We start from the raw sequence: 14,221 nt of genomic DNA on the forward strand, positions 1-14,221 counted from the left end.
GACAAAATGGAACCCAGCAGGAGTGTGAGGAGACCTGAAAGTGGCACATGGCAGAGTGTGGCGATGGAGACAGCAGCAATGGGAGGCGGTACAGGGACCCATGAGACACTGTGGACCTTGCAGCAGCGTGAGGAGGTGGTACGGGGGCCCATGGCAGATTAGGGGCCTGGCAGCAGCTATGGGAGGCCTGTAATCTGCCAGCATCCTATGACAAAATGGAACCCAGCAGGAGTGTGAGGAGACCTGAAAGTGGCACATGGCAGAGTGTGGCGTTGGAGACAGCAGCAATGGGAAGCCGTACAGGGACCCATGAGACACTGTGGACCTTGCAGCAGCGTGAGGAGGCGGTACGGGGGCCCATGGCAGATTAGGGGCCTGGCAGCAGCTATGGGAGGCCTGTAATCTGCCAGCATCCTATGACAAAATGGAACCCAGCAGGAGTGTGAGGAGACCTGAAAGTGGCACATGGCAGAGTGTGGCGATGGAGACAGCAGCAATGGGAGGCGGTACAGGGACCCATGAGACACTGTGGACCTTGCAGCAGCGTGAGGAGGCGGTACAGGGGCCCATGGCAGATTAGGGGCCTGGCAGCAGCTATGGGAGGCCTGTAATCTGCCAGCATCCTATGACAAAATGGAACCCAGCAGGAGTGTGAGGAGACCTGAAAGTGGCACATGGCAGAGTGTGGCGTTGGAGACAGCAGCAATGGGAGGCCGTACAGGGACCCATGAGACACTGTGGACCTTGCAGCAGCATGAGGAGGCGGTACGGGGGCCCATGGCAGATTAGGGGCCTGGCAGCAGCTATGGGAGGCCTGTAATCTGCCAGCATCCTATGACAAAATGGAACCCAGCAGGAGTGTGAGGAGACCTGAAAGTGGCACATGGCAGAGTGTGGCGATGGAGACAGCAGCAATGGGAGGCGGTACAGGGACCCATGAGACACTGTGGACCTTGCAGCAGCGTGAGGAGGCGGTACGGGGGCCCATGGCAGATTAGGGGCCTGGCAGCAGCTATGGGAGGCCTGTAATCTGCCAGCATCCTATGACAAAATGGAACCCAGCAGGAGTGTGAGGAGACCTGAAAGTGGCACATGGCAGAGTGTGGCGATGGAGACAGCAGCAATGGGAGGCGGTACAGGGACCCATGAGACACTGTGGACCTTGCAGCAGCGTGAGGAGGTGGTACGGGGGCCCATGGCAGATTAGGGGCCTGGCAGCAGCTATGGGAGGCCTGTAATCTGCCAGCATCCTATGACAAAATGGAACCCAGCAGGAGTGTGAGGAGACCTGAAAGTGGCACATGGCAGAGTGTGGCGTTGGAGACAGCAGCAATGGGAAGCCGTACAGGGACCCATGAGACACTGTGGACCTTGCAGCAGCGTGAGGAGGCGGTACGGGGGCCCATGGCAGATTAGGGGCCTGGCAGCAGCTATGGGAGGCCTGTAATCTGCCAGCATCCTATGACAAAATGGAACCCAGCAGGAGTGTGAGGAGACCTGAAAGTGACACATGGCAGAGTGTGGCGATGGAGACAGCAGCAATGGGAGGCGGTACAGGGACCCATGAGACACTGTGGACCTTGCAGCAGCGTGAGCAGGCGGTACGGGGGCCCATGGCAGATTAGGGGCCTGGCAGCAGCTATGGGAGGCCTGTAATCTGCCAGCATCCTATGACAAAATGGAACCCAGCAGGAGTGTAAGGAGACCTGAAAGTGGCACATGGCAGAGTGTGGCGATGGAGACAGCAGCAATGGGAGGCGGTACAGGGACCCATGAGACACTGTGGACCTTGCAGCAGCGTGAGGAGGCGGTACGGGGGCCCATGGCAGATTAGGGGCCTGGCAGCAGCTATGGGAGGCCTGTAATCTGCCAGCATCCTATGACAAAATGGAACCCAGCAGGAGTGTGAGGAGACCTGAAAGTGGCACATGGCAGAGTGTGGCGTTGGAGACAGCAGCAATGGGAGGCGGTACAGGGACCCATGAGACACTGTGGACCTTGCAGCAGCGTGAGGAGGCGGTACGGGGGCCCATGGCAGATTAGGGGCCTGGCAGCAGCTATGGGAGGCCTGTAATCTGCCAGCATCCTATGACAAAATGGAACCCAGCAGGAGTGTGAGGAGACCTGAAAGTGGCACATGGCAGAGTGTGGCGTTGGAGACAGCAGCAATGGGAGGCCGTACAGGGACCCATGAGACACTGTGGACCTTGCAGCAGCATGAGGAGGCGGTACGGGGGCCCATGGCAGATTAGGGGCCTGGCAGCAGCTATGGGAGGCCTGTAATCTGCCAGCATCCTATGACAAAATGGAACCCAGCAGGAGTGTGAGGAGACCTGAAAGTGGCACATGGCAGAGTGTGGCGATGGAGACAGCAGCAATGGGAGGCGGTACAGGGACCCATGAGACACTGTGGACCTTGCAGCAGCGTGAGGAGGTGGTACGGGGGCCCATGGCAGATTAGGGGCCTGGCAGCAGCTATGGGAGGCCTGTAATCTGCCAGCATCCTATGACAAAATGGAACCCAGCAGGAGTGTGAGGAGACCTGATAGTGGCACATGGCAGAGTGTGGCGTTGGAGACAGCAGCAATGGGAGGCCGTACAGGGACCCATGAGACACTGTGAACCTTGCAGCAGCGTGAGGAGGCGGTACAGGGGCCCATGGCAGATTAGGGGCCTGGCCGCAGCAATGTGAGGCCCGTAATCTGCCAGCATCCTATGACAAAATGGAACACACCAGCAGTGTGAGGAGACCTGAAAGTGGCACATGGCATGACACACTGTGGACCTGGCAGCAGCATGAGGAGGCGGTACGGGGGCCCATGGCAGATTAGGGGCCTGGCAGCAGCTATGGGAGGCCCGAAATCTGCCAGCACCCTATGACAAAATGGAACACACCAGCAGTGTGAGGAGACCTGAAAGTGGCACATGGCATGACACACTGTGGACCTGGCAGCAGCATGAGGCGGTACAGGGGCCCATGGCAGATTAGGGGCCTGGCAGCAGCTATGGGAGGCCCGTAATCTGCCAGCACCCTATGACAAAATGAAACCCAGCAGCAGTGTGAGGAGACCTGAAAGTGGCACATGGCAGGGGCATGATTCATAGCGGATTTAGTCAGTTGTGTCAGGAACTGGTGGTTTGAAATCCAGACTAATCCAGGCCTGATTCATTTTCACAAACGTGAGTCTCTCCACACTTTGGGTGGACAGTCGTGTCGTCCGCGGAGTTACAATACCTCCTGCCGCACTAAACACGCGCTCCGATGCCACGCTACTGGCCGGGCATGACAGCCTTTCAAGGGCAAATTCAGCTAGTTGGGGCCAAAGGTCAAGTTTCGTTGTCCAGTAGTCAAGGGGATTGTCTACCTCGGTTGGCAGGGTGCTGTCCAAGTAGGCCCAAGCCTGTTGTTTGAGCTCCTGCTCCAGGTCCACCTGATGCTGCTGCTGCTGCTGCGGCTGGTTAGTAGTTTCCTCACTGCGCTGGTGAAGAAAGCTACTCATCATCGACTGCAGACTGAGGCAGCCGCTGCTGGTGGAGCTGCCACTGCTCCTACCACCCCAGCCCTCCCCTGCTGCCATGGCAGCGGAACGCGAGCGCACAGGGCCCACAGTGTCTGAGGATGGACGTTGGCGCAGAAAGGCAGAGACCAACTGACTACATAGGTGGTTTTTATAGTACGTAATTTTGGCCTCCCTCTCAGCTGGTGTGAAAAAGGCCACCATTTTGGAACGGTAGAGAGGGTCCAACAAGGTGGACAGCCAAAAGTCATCCCTCTGTCTGATGGTTATTATTCGGCTGTCGCTACGCAAGCAACCGAGCATGCTATGGGCCATTTGTGCCAAGGAATGCGAGGGACTCCCTGCCTCCATCTCCACAGCATACTGCCACGGTGCGTCTGGGTCCTCTGTCTCCTCCTCCTCCTCCTCCTCTACCAGATGCTCCTGCTCCTCCACTCCTGTCCGCTGAGTGGAAAAACCACCCATTTCACTCAATAATTCCTGAGCACAAATGTCCTCCTCTACCTCCTCCTCTTCTTCCTGTCCTGCCCCCACAGGGGTCATGTGGCGTTGAGATCTGTGCGCCACGTCTACCGCACCCTGACCAGCCATTGTTAACAGCATTTGTTCCAGGACGTGCAACAGAGGAATGACGTCGTTCATCCCATAGTCCTGCCGACTCACGAATAGCGTGGCCTCCTCAAAGGGCCTGAGCAAGCGGCAGGTGTCACGCATGAGCTGCCAATGGCTGACATCGAAGTTACACAGGGGAGTACCTTTATCCGCTTGTAACATCAGGAAATCGGTGATGGCCTTTCGCTGCTCGTAAAGGCGGTCTAACATGTGTAGGGTTGAATTCCACCTTGTTGCAACGTCGCAGATCAGGCGATGCTGTGGAATTCCATTCTGCCGCTGCAGCTCAAAGAGGGTGTGCTTTGCGCTGTAGGAATGGCTGAAATGCATGCAAAGTTTACGTGACATTTTAAGGATGTCTTGCAGTGGGATGGTGGATTTTAGGAACCGCTTGACAACCAGAGGTGGTAGAGGCGGACATGTTTGCTGGACCAAGGACGTGCAAACGTGGAGGCAAAAGCGTCGTGACCTGTCCAAGTTGCTGGTGCGGCTGTGCCGGCACCACGTTCACCCAGTGTGCCATAAATGACATGTACTGTCCCTGACCGTAGTTACAGCTCCACATGTCGGCGCTGCCGTGCACTTTGGCAGAGACCGACATGCTCAAAGACTGGCCCACCATCTCTTCTACATGTGAATGCAGGGCTGGCACTGCCTTTTTGGCAAAGAAATGACGGCTTGGCACTCTCCACCGCGGCGCGGCACAAGCCATCATTTCTCGGAAAGGTGCTGAGTCCACCACTTGGAAAGGGAGGGACTGCAGCACCAGCAACTTGGACAGGAGGACGTTCAGCTTTTGCACCGTCGGGTGCGTGCTCGCAAACTGTTGTCTCTTGGAAACGGATTCCAAAAAAGACTGCTGACGGAATCCGTGAAGAGGAGTAGCAGGAGAAGGAGCATCTGAACGAGCGGAACAACTCCCCTATGCAGAGGTGTTGGAGCCTTGACTGGCTGATAGAGGGCGATTGACGTCGGGTGATGGAGCAAGTAACCGAGCGGGTGATGGAGCGGGGGCTGGGGCAGGCAGAACCGCCGTATCTTTATCACGGTTTTCCCAGGCCACCAAATGGCGACGCTGCATATGCTGACGCAACGCTGTAGTCCCAACATGGGCCCCCTGGCCACGCTTGACTTTCTGGCCACATAGTCGACATACGGCTACGTTTACTTCCTCGGGCGGCTTGAGGAAAAATTGCCACACCGCCGAGTAGGAAACTTTGCCCCCGCTACTCCTCACTGGCTGACTGCTACTTCCTCCGTGCACACCGGCACCACTACTGGCCGTGGTGGTAGGCTGCAGTGGAGCTGGTGCTCTACTCCGTGGCCGTTTGCCTCCACTGACACTGCTGCGACCCTGCTGCCTCCTGGGCAACCCACCGACTGTTTTGCTCGCTGCCAAGCTGGCACCCTCTTCTCCTGATGATGCGGAAGAAATTGCCTGATGACGACGAGGCTGCCAAGTGCGATCAACCTCCTCATCATCAAGTAGGGTCTCCGCCTCACTACTAGCCCCCTCGGCTGCGTCTGGGTCAGGAGACAGACCTGTCTCTAGACCGGCTACCGAGCCACTCTCCTCGCCACTACTTCTTCGCCTGGCTGCTGAAGAGGCGGATGTCTCCCCCCGTTCCTGACCGCCCTCTGTTAGCTCTTCCTCACTGTACAGTGGGGCTGAGCCCACAGCATGCGATACTTCGCTTGGTGAGGGAACACCAAAGGACAGGGGCAGGTAGAGGACACGTGATTTCAGTGGGCTTGCTCCCGGGCCATGCCAACTAACGGTTGTGTCTGACGTACACACCGACCGTTGGCTGTAGGTGTCAGAGGTGACCTGGGAAGAGGAAGACGACCAAGCCAACCAATCGATGACGGCAGGGTTGTCGTTGGAGACACGACCGCTGGATGACACCGGGAGCACTGGCCTCTGGCTGCGACTAGTGCTGTCTCGACCCCTTCCTCTGCTGCCACGTCTGCTCGCTCCTAAAACATTGCCTCCTCTGCCACTCCTCTGCATGTTGTCTGACATACTCTTTAATTCAACGATTATGTGTCCCTGAGTAACAATTCTGTGTCCCTGAGTAACAATTCTGTGTCCCTGAGTAACAATTCTGTGTCCCTCAGTAACACTTCTGTGTCCCTCAGTAACAATTCTGTGTCCCTCAGTAACAATTCTGTGTCCCTCAGTAACAATTCTGTGTCTGTCCCTGAGTAACAATTCTGTGTCCCTCAGTAACAATTCTGTGTCCCTGAGTAACAATTCTGTGTCCCTCAGTAACAATTCTGTGTCCCTCAGTAACAATTCTGTGTCTGTCCCTGAGTAACAATTCTGTGTCCCTGAGTAACAATTCTGTGTCCCTCAGTAACAATTCTGTGTCCCTCAGTAACAATTCTGTGTCTGTCCCTGAGTAACAATTCTGTGTCCCTGAGTAACAATGCTGTGTCCCTCAGTAACAATTCTGTGTCCCTCAGTAACAATTCTGTGTCTGTCCCTGAGTAACAGTTCTGTGTCCCTGAGTAACAGTTCTGTGTCCCTCAGTAACAATTCTGTGTCTGTCCCTGAGTAACAATTCTGTGTCCCTCAGTAACAATTCTGTGTCCCTCAGTAACAATTCTGTGTCTGTCCCTGAGTAACAGTTCTGTGTCCCTGAGTAACAGTTCTGTGTCCCTCAGTAACAATTCTGTGTCTGTCCCTGAGTAACAATTCTGTGTCCCTCAGTAACAATACTGTGTCCCTCAGTAACAATTCTGTGTCCCTCAGTAACAATTCTGTGTCTGTCCCTGAGTAACAGTTCTGTGTCCCTGAGTAACAGTTCTGTGTCCCTCAGTAACAATTCTGTGTCTGTCCCTGAGTAACAATTCTGTGTCCCTCAGTAACAATTCTGTGTCCCTCAGTAACAATTCTGTGTCTGTCCCTGAGTAACAGTTCTGTGTCCCTGAGTAACAGGTCTGTGTCCCTGAGTAACAGTTCTGTGTCCCTCAGTAACAATTCTGTGTCTGTCCCTGAGTAACAATTCTGTGTCTGTCCCTCAGTAACAATTCTGTGTCCCTCAGTAACAATTCTGTTTCCCTCAGTAACAATTCTGTGTCCCTCAGTAACAATTCTCTGTCTGTCCCTGAGTAACAGTTCTGTGTCCCTGAGTAACAATTCTGTGTCCCTCAGTAACAATTCTGTGTCCCTCAGTAACAATTCTGTGTCTGTCCCCGAGTAACAATTCTGTGTCCCTGAGTAACAATTCTGTGTCCCTCAGTAATTCTGTGTCCCCGAGTAACAGTTCTGTGTCCCTGAGTAACAGTTCTGTGTCCCTGAGTAACAGTTCTGTGTCCCTCAGTAACAATTCTGTGTCTGTCCCTGAGTAACAATTCTGTGTCCCTCAGTAACAATTCTGTGTCTGTCCCTCAGTAACAATTCTGTGTCCCTCAGTAACAATTCTGTGTCCCTCAGTAACAATTCTGTGTCCCTCAGTAACAATTCTGTGTCCCTCAGTAACAGTTCTGTGTCTGTCCCTGAGTAACAGTTCTGTGTCCCTGAGTAACAGTTCTGTGTCCCTGAGTAACAGTTCTGTGTCCCTCAGTAACAATTCTGTGTCCCTCAGTAACAATTCTGTGTATGTCCCTGAGTAACAATTCTGTGTCTGTCCCTGAGTAACAATTCTGTGTCCCTCAGTAACAATTCTGTGTCCCTCAGTAACAATTCTGTGTCTGTCCCTGAGTAACAGTTCTGTGTCCCTGAGTAACAGTTCTGTGTCCCTGAGTAACAGTTCTGTGTCCCTCAGTAACAATTCTGTGTCCCTCAGTAACAATTCTGTGTCCCTCAGTAACAATTCTGTGTCTGTCCCTGAGTAACAATTCTGTGTCTGTCTCTGAGTAACAATTCTGTGTCCCTCAGTAACAATTCTGTGTCCCTCAGTAACAATTCTGTGTCTGTCCCTGAATAACAGTTCTGTGTCCCTGAGTAACAGTTCTGTGTCCCTGAGTAACAGTTCTGTGTCCTTCAGTAACAATTCTGTGTCTGTCCCTGAGTAACAATTCTGTGTCCCTCAGTAACAATTCTGTGTCCCTCAGTAACAATTCTGTGTCTGTCCCTGAGTAACAGTTCTGTGTCCCTGAGTAACAGTTCTGTGTCCCTGAGTAACAGTTCAGTGTCCCTCAGCAACAATTCTGTGTCCCTCAGTAACAATTCTGTGTCCCTCAGTAACAATTCTGTCTGTCCCTGAGTAACAATTCTGTGTCTGTCCCTGAGTAACAATTCTGTGTCCCTCAGTAACAATTCTGTGTCCCTCAGTAACAATTCTGTGTCTGTCCCTCAGTAACAATTCTGTGTCTGTCCCTCAGTAACAATTCTGTGTCTGTCCCTGAGTAACGTTTCTGTGGCCCTAAGTAACGTTTCTGTGGCCCTAAGTAACGTTTCTGTGGCCCTAAGTAACGTTTCTGTGGCCCTAATTAACGTTTCTGTGGCCCTAAGTAACGTTTCTGTGGCCCTAAGTAACGTTTCTGTGTCCCTAAGTAACGTTTCTGTGGCCCTAAGTAACGTTTCTGTGTCCCTAAGTAACGTTTCTGTGACCCTAAGTAACGTTTCTCTGTCCCTAAGTAACGTTTCTGTGGCCCTAAGTAACGTTTCTCTGTCCCTAAGTAACGTTTCTGTGGCCCTAAGTAACGTTTCTCTGTCCCTAAGTAACGTTTCTGTGGCCCTAACTCTGTCCTTAATACAGAGAGGTCTGCCTCTCTTGAATGACTGGAGGCAAATGGAGAATTCTAAAATGGCCGCCATTTATAGCTCGACCATTACACAGTGCTGGCTGGCTGGCTGCTGATTGGCTAATGCGATCACATGTCATTAATGAATGCATTATGGGTCAGCGCGCCTTGTCTGCGCGCCTTCCCAGACATCCCCGCTCCGTCACCGCACATGTCGCCGCCATTTTAGGAAAAATTTTGATTCGCGCATCCGAAGTATGCTAATTTTCGGATTCGGCGCGAATCGAATTTTTTCTATTATTCGAAACGAATTCCACTTCGCCTACTTCGATTCGCTCATCTCTAATCTCCATGTATAATACATAAGGGGGGATATGATCTCCATGTATAAAACATAAGGGGGGATATGATCTCCATGTATAATACATAAGGGGGATATGATCTCCATGTATAATACATAAGGGGGATATGATCTCCATGTATAATACATAAGGGGGGATATGATCTCCATGTATAATACATAAGGGGGGGTATGATCTCCATGTATAATACATAAGGGGGGATATGATGTCCATATATAATACATAAGGGGGGGATATGATCTCCATGTATAATACATAAGGGGGGATATGATCTCCATGTATAATACACAAGGGGGGATATGATCTGCATGTATAATACATAAGGGGGGATATGATCTCCATGTATAATACATAAGAGGGATATGATCTGCATGTATAATACATAAGGGGGATATGATCTCCATGTATAATACATAAGAGGGATATGATCTCCATGTATAATACATAAGGGGTATATGTTCTCCATGTATAATACATAAGGGGGGGATATGATCTCCATGTATAATACATAAGGGGGATATGATCTCCATGTATAATACATAAGGGGTATATGATCTCCATGTATAATACATAAGGGGGGGATATGATCTCCATGTATAATACATAAGGGGGGATATGATCTCCATGTATAATACATAAGGGGGATATGATCTCCATGTATAATATATAAGGGGGGGATATGATCTCCATGTATAATACATAAGGGGGGGATATGATCTCCATGTATAATACATAAGGGGGGATATGATCACCATGTATAATACATAAGGGGGATATGATCTCCATGTATAATATATAAGGGGGGGATATGATCTCCATGTATAATACATAAGGGGGGATATGATCACCATGTATAATACATAAGGGGGATATGATCTCCATGTATAATACATAAGGGGGGGTATGATCTCCATGTATAATACATAAGGGGGGATGTGATCTCCATGTATAATACATAAGGGGGGATATGATCTCCATGTATAATACATAAGGGGGGATATGATCTCCATGTATAATACATAAGGGGGGATATGATCAACATGTATAAATACATCAGTGGTTCATAGTGAGTTATTCACCATGAGGTCATCACAGAGGACAAGGGGGCAGTCTTTATGTCTGGAGGAAAAGAGATTTAATGTCCAAATACGGACATGCTTCTTCACAGTAAGAGCTGTGAAGATGGAATAGACTCCTTTAAGAGTTGATTCTGTCCAGTTCTGTAGATTGTTTTAAAAAGTCCTGGATTCTTTCCTAAATGTATAGACTATAACTGGATAGTAACATTTATAGGTAAAGTTGATCCCAGAAATATCCAATTGCCTCACAGGGGATCAGGAAGGATTTTTTTTTTACTGTGCAGAATGATGGGGCAAAGATGTGTGAACAGAAGGATGAATAGTGCATAGAGTGGCTGGGTTGGCATAATGGACCAAAATGACAACCCAAAGATGCAATTTTAAACATTTCTATCTGGGAAACAAGGTAGCTTATAAATCATTCAGTGTAGATGTAATTCTGCAATTTGACTTTATACAATTATACAGTATCTCATGAAAGTGTGTCCACCCCCAACATTTTTGTGAATATTTGATTCTATATTTTCATATGACAACACTGAAGAAATGACACTTTGCTACAATGTGACGTAGTCAGTGTACAGCTTGTATAACATGTACATTTGCTGTCCCCTCAAAATAACTCAACACACCGCCATTAATGTCTAAACCGCTGGCAACAAAATTAGCCATTTTCCCTCCCCGGTGTCATGAGCAGGTGTTTTAAATTTGGTGTTATCGCTCTCACTTTCTCATACTGGTCTCTGGAAGTTCAACATGGCACCTCATGGCAAAGAACTCTCTGAGGATCTAAAAAAAAGAATTGTTGCTCTACATAAAGATGGCCTAGGCTATAAGAAGATTGCCAAGGACCTGAAACTGAGCTGCAGCACGGTGGCCAAGACCATACAGCAGTTTAACAGGACAGGTTCCACTCAGAACAGGCCTTGCCATGATCCACCAATGTAGTTGAGTGCACGTGCTCAGCGTCATATCCAGACGTTGTCTTTGAAAAAAGACGTATGAGTGTTGCCAGCATTGCTTCAGAGGTTGAAGGGGTGGGTTGGGGGGGGGGTCAGCCTGTCAGTGCTCAGACCATACGTCACACACTGTATCAAATTGGTCCGCATGACTGTCGTCTCAGAAGGAAGCCTCTTCTAAAGATGATGCTATCAAATACCTGGTGACGGAGGCCAATGGAGAGAGGGCTTCCCTTGCGGCTAAGTTCCAGAGCAAGCCGAGTCAGTATCAGGAAATCACAGGTCACAATCACAGGAAACAGGAACAAGGCACGGGGAGCTAGAGATCATCCAGCAACTTGAGGAAGTGATGAGCCTCCTTATAAAGGCCGTCTGGCACCAAACTGAGGCTGATGTGCAGAGTACTGGCAGAAATGCCAGATCTTCCAGAACTTCTGCCGTGAACAGGACCCTGACAGATGCACAAGAAAGCCCGCAAACAGTTTGCTGAAGACAAGCAGACTAAGGACATGGATTACTGGAACCATGTCCTGTGGTCTGATGACACCAAGATAAACTGATTTGGTTCAGATGGTGTCAAGCGTTTGTGGCGGCAACCTGATGAGGAGTACAAAGACAAGTGTGTCTTGCCTACAGTCAAGCATGGTGGTGGGAGTGTTATGGTCTGGGGCTGCATGAGTGCTGCAGGCACTGGGGAGCTACAGTTCATTGAGGGAACCATGAATGCCAACATGTACTGTGACATACTGAAGCAGAGAATGATCCCCTCCCTTCAGAGACTGGGCCGCAGGGCAGTATTCCAACATGATAACGACCCCAAACACACCTCCAAGACCACCACTGCCTTGCTAAAGAAGCTGAGGCTAAAGGTGATGGACTGGCCAAGCATGTCTCTAGACCTAAACCCTATTGAGCATCTGTGGGGCATCCTCAAATGGAAGGTGGAGGAGCGCAAGGTCTCTAACATCCACCAGCTCCGTGATGTCATCATGGAGGAGTGGAAGTGGACTCCAGTGGCAACCTGTGAAGCTCTGGTGAACTCCATGCCCAAGAGGGTTAACCACTTGCCTACCAGGCACTTATAGCCCCTTATTTACCAGGCCAATTTTCAGCTTTCAGCGCTGCCACACTTTGATTGACAATTGCGCGGTCATGCAACATTGTACCCATATGAAATTTTGATCATTTTTTTCTCACAAATAGAGCTTTCTTTTGGTGGTATTTAATCGCCACTGGGCGCTTTACTTTTTGCGCTATAAATAAAAAAATTGCAAAAAATTTGAAAAAAAAAAAAGTTTCTTTGTTTCTATTATAAAATTTTTCAAACAGGTAATTTTTCTCCTTCACTGATGTGCGTTGATGAGGCAGCACTGATGGGCACTGATAGGCGGCACTGATGGGCACTGATAGGCAGCACTAAAGGGCACTGATAGGCAGTACTAATGAGGTGGCACGGATAGGCGGCACTGATAGACAGCACTAATGAGGTGTCACGGATAGGCGGCACTAATATGCAGCACTGATAGGCGGCACTGATAGGTGACACTGATGATGGGTACTGATAGACGGCACTGACTGGCATCACTGCTGGGCACTGACTGGCGGCACTGACTGGCACAACCGCTGGGCACTGACTGGCAGCACTGCTGGGCTGCACTGGTGGGTGGCACTGGTGGGCAGCACTGGTGGGTGGGCACAGGTGGGTGGCACTGGTGGGCACAGGTGGGTGGGCACAGGTGGGTGGCACTGCTGGGCACAGGTAGGTGGCACTTCTGGGCACAGGTGTGTGACACTGAAGAGTGGCACAGGTGGGTGCACTGCTGGGCATAGGTGGGTGATCTGCTGGGCACAGGTGGGCGGAGCTAGTGGGCGCACTGCTGGGCACAGGTGAGCGGAACTTGCGGGTGGCACTGCTGGGCACCGATCATCAGGGCACTGATCATCAGGGCACTGATGATCGGTACCGATCCCCGCTCTGACAACTGCCGGTTCTCGGCAGTACTTTCCTCACGATCCGACAGCGTGAGGAAAGTGCAGCCGAGAACCGGCACTTGCATTTCCCTGTGATCAGCGTGTCATTGGACACCGCTGATCACGTGGTAAAAGGCCGCTGTGATTGGCCTTTTACCACATCACGTGATCAGCTGTGTCCGTAGGACACAGCGATCACGGAGATCGCCGGGTGCGCGCCCCCTGGGGCGCGCAGGAGAGCGCGTTCTGGGAGGACGTCATATGACGTCCACTCAGAACTGGCCGGCCGCAGTGCAGCCGTCATTCGGCTATCTGCGGTCGGCAACTAGTTAAGGCAGTGCTGGAAAATAATGGTGGCCACACAAAATATTGACACTTTGGGCCCAATTTGGACATTGTCACTTAGGGGTGGACTCACTTTTGTTGCCAGCGGTTTAGACATTAATGGCTGTGTGTTGAGTTATTTTGAAGGTACAGCAAATTTACATGTTATACAAGCTGTACACTGACTACGTCACAATGTAGCAAAGTGTCATTTCTTCAGTGTTGTCACATGAAAAGAGAGAATCAAATATTTACAAAAAGGTGAGGGGCGTACTCACTTCTGGGAGATACTGTATATCTATTTTCAGTTCCTCTCTTATATACCATCCTATGTGTACGGTGGTCAGTAGTATGTAGGGCAGTGTACAGAGGTCAGTAGTATGTAGAGCAGTGTACAGAGGTCGGTAGTATGTAGAGCAGTGTACAGAGGTCGGTAGTATGTAGGGCAGTGTACAGGGGTCGGTAGTATGTAGGGCAGTGTACAGGGGTCGGTAGTATGTAGGGCAGTGTACAGGGGTGAGTAGTATGTAGGGCAGTGTACAGAGGTCAGTAGTAGGTAGGGCAGTGTACAGGGGTCAGTAGTATGTAGGGCAGTGTACAGGGGTCAGTAGTATGTAGGGCAGTGTACAGAGGTCAGTAGTATGTAGGGCAGTGTACAGAGGTCAGTAGTATGTAGAGCAGTGTACAGGGGTCAGTAGTATGTA

The sequence above is a fragment of the Staurois parvus genome, unplaced genomic scaffold (genome assembly GCF_062004578.1).
Source record: "Staurois parvus isolate SC_StPar_1 unplaced genomic scaffold, SC_StPar_1.0 ptg002198l, whole genome shotgun sequence".
Lineage (NCBI taxonomy): Eukaryota > Metazoa > Chordata > Amphibia > Anura > Ranidae > Staurois > Staurois parvus.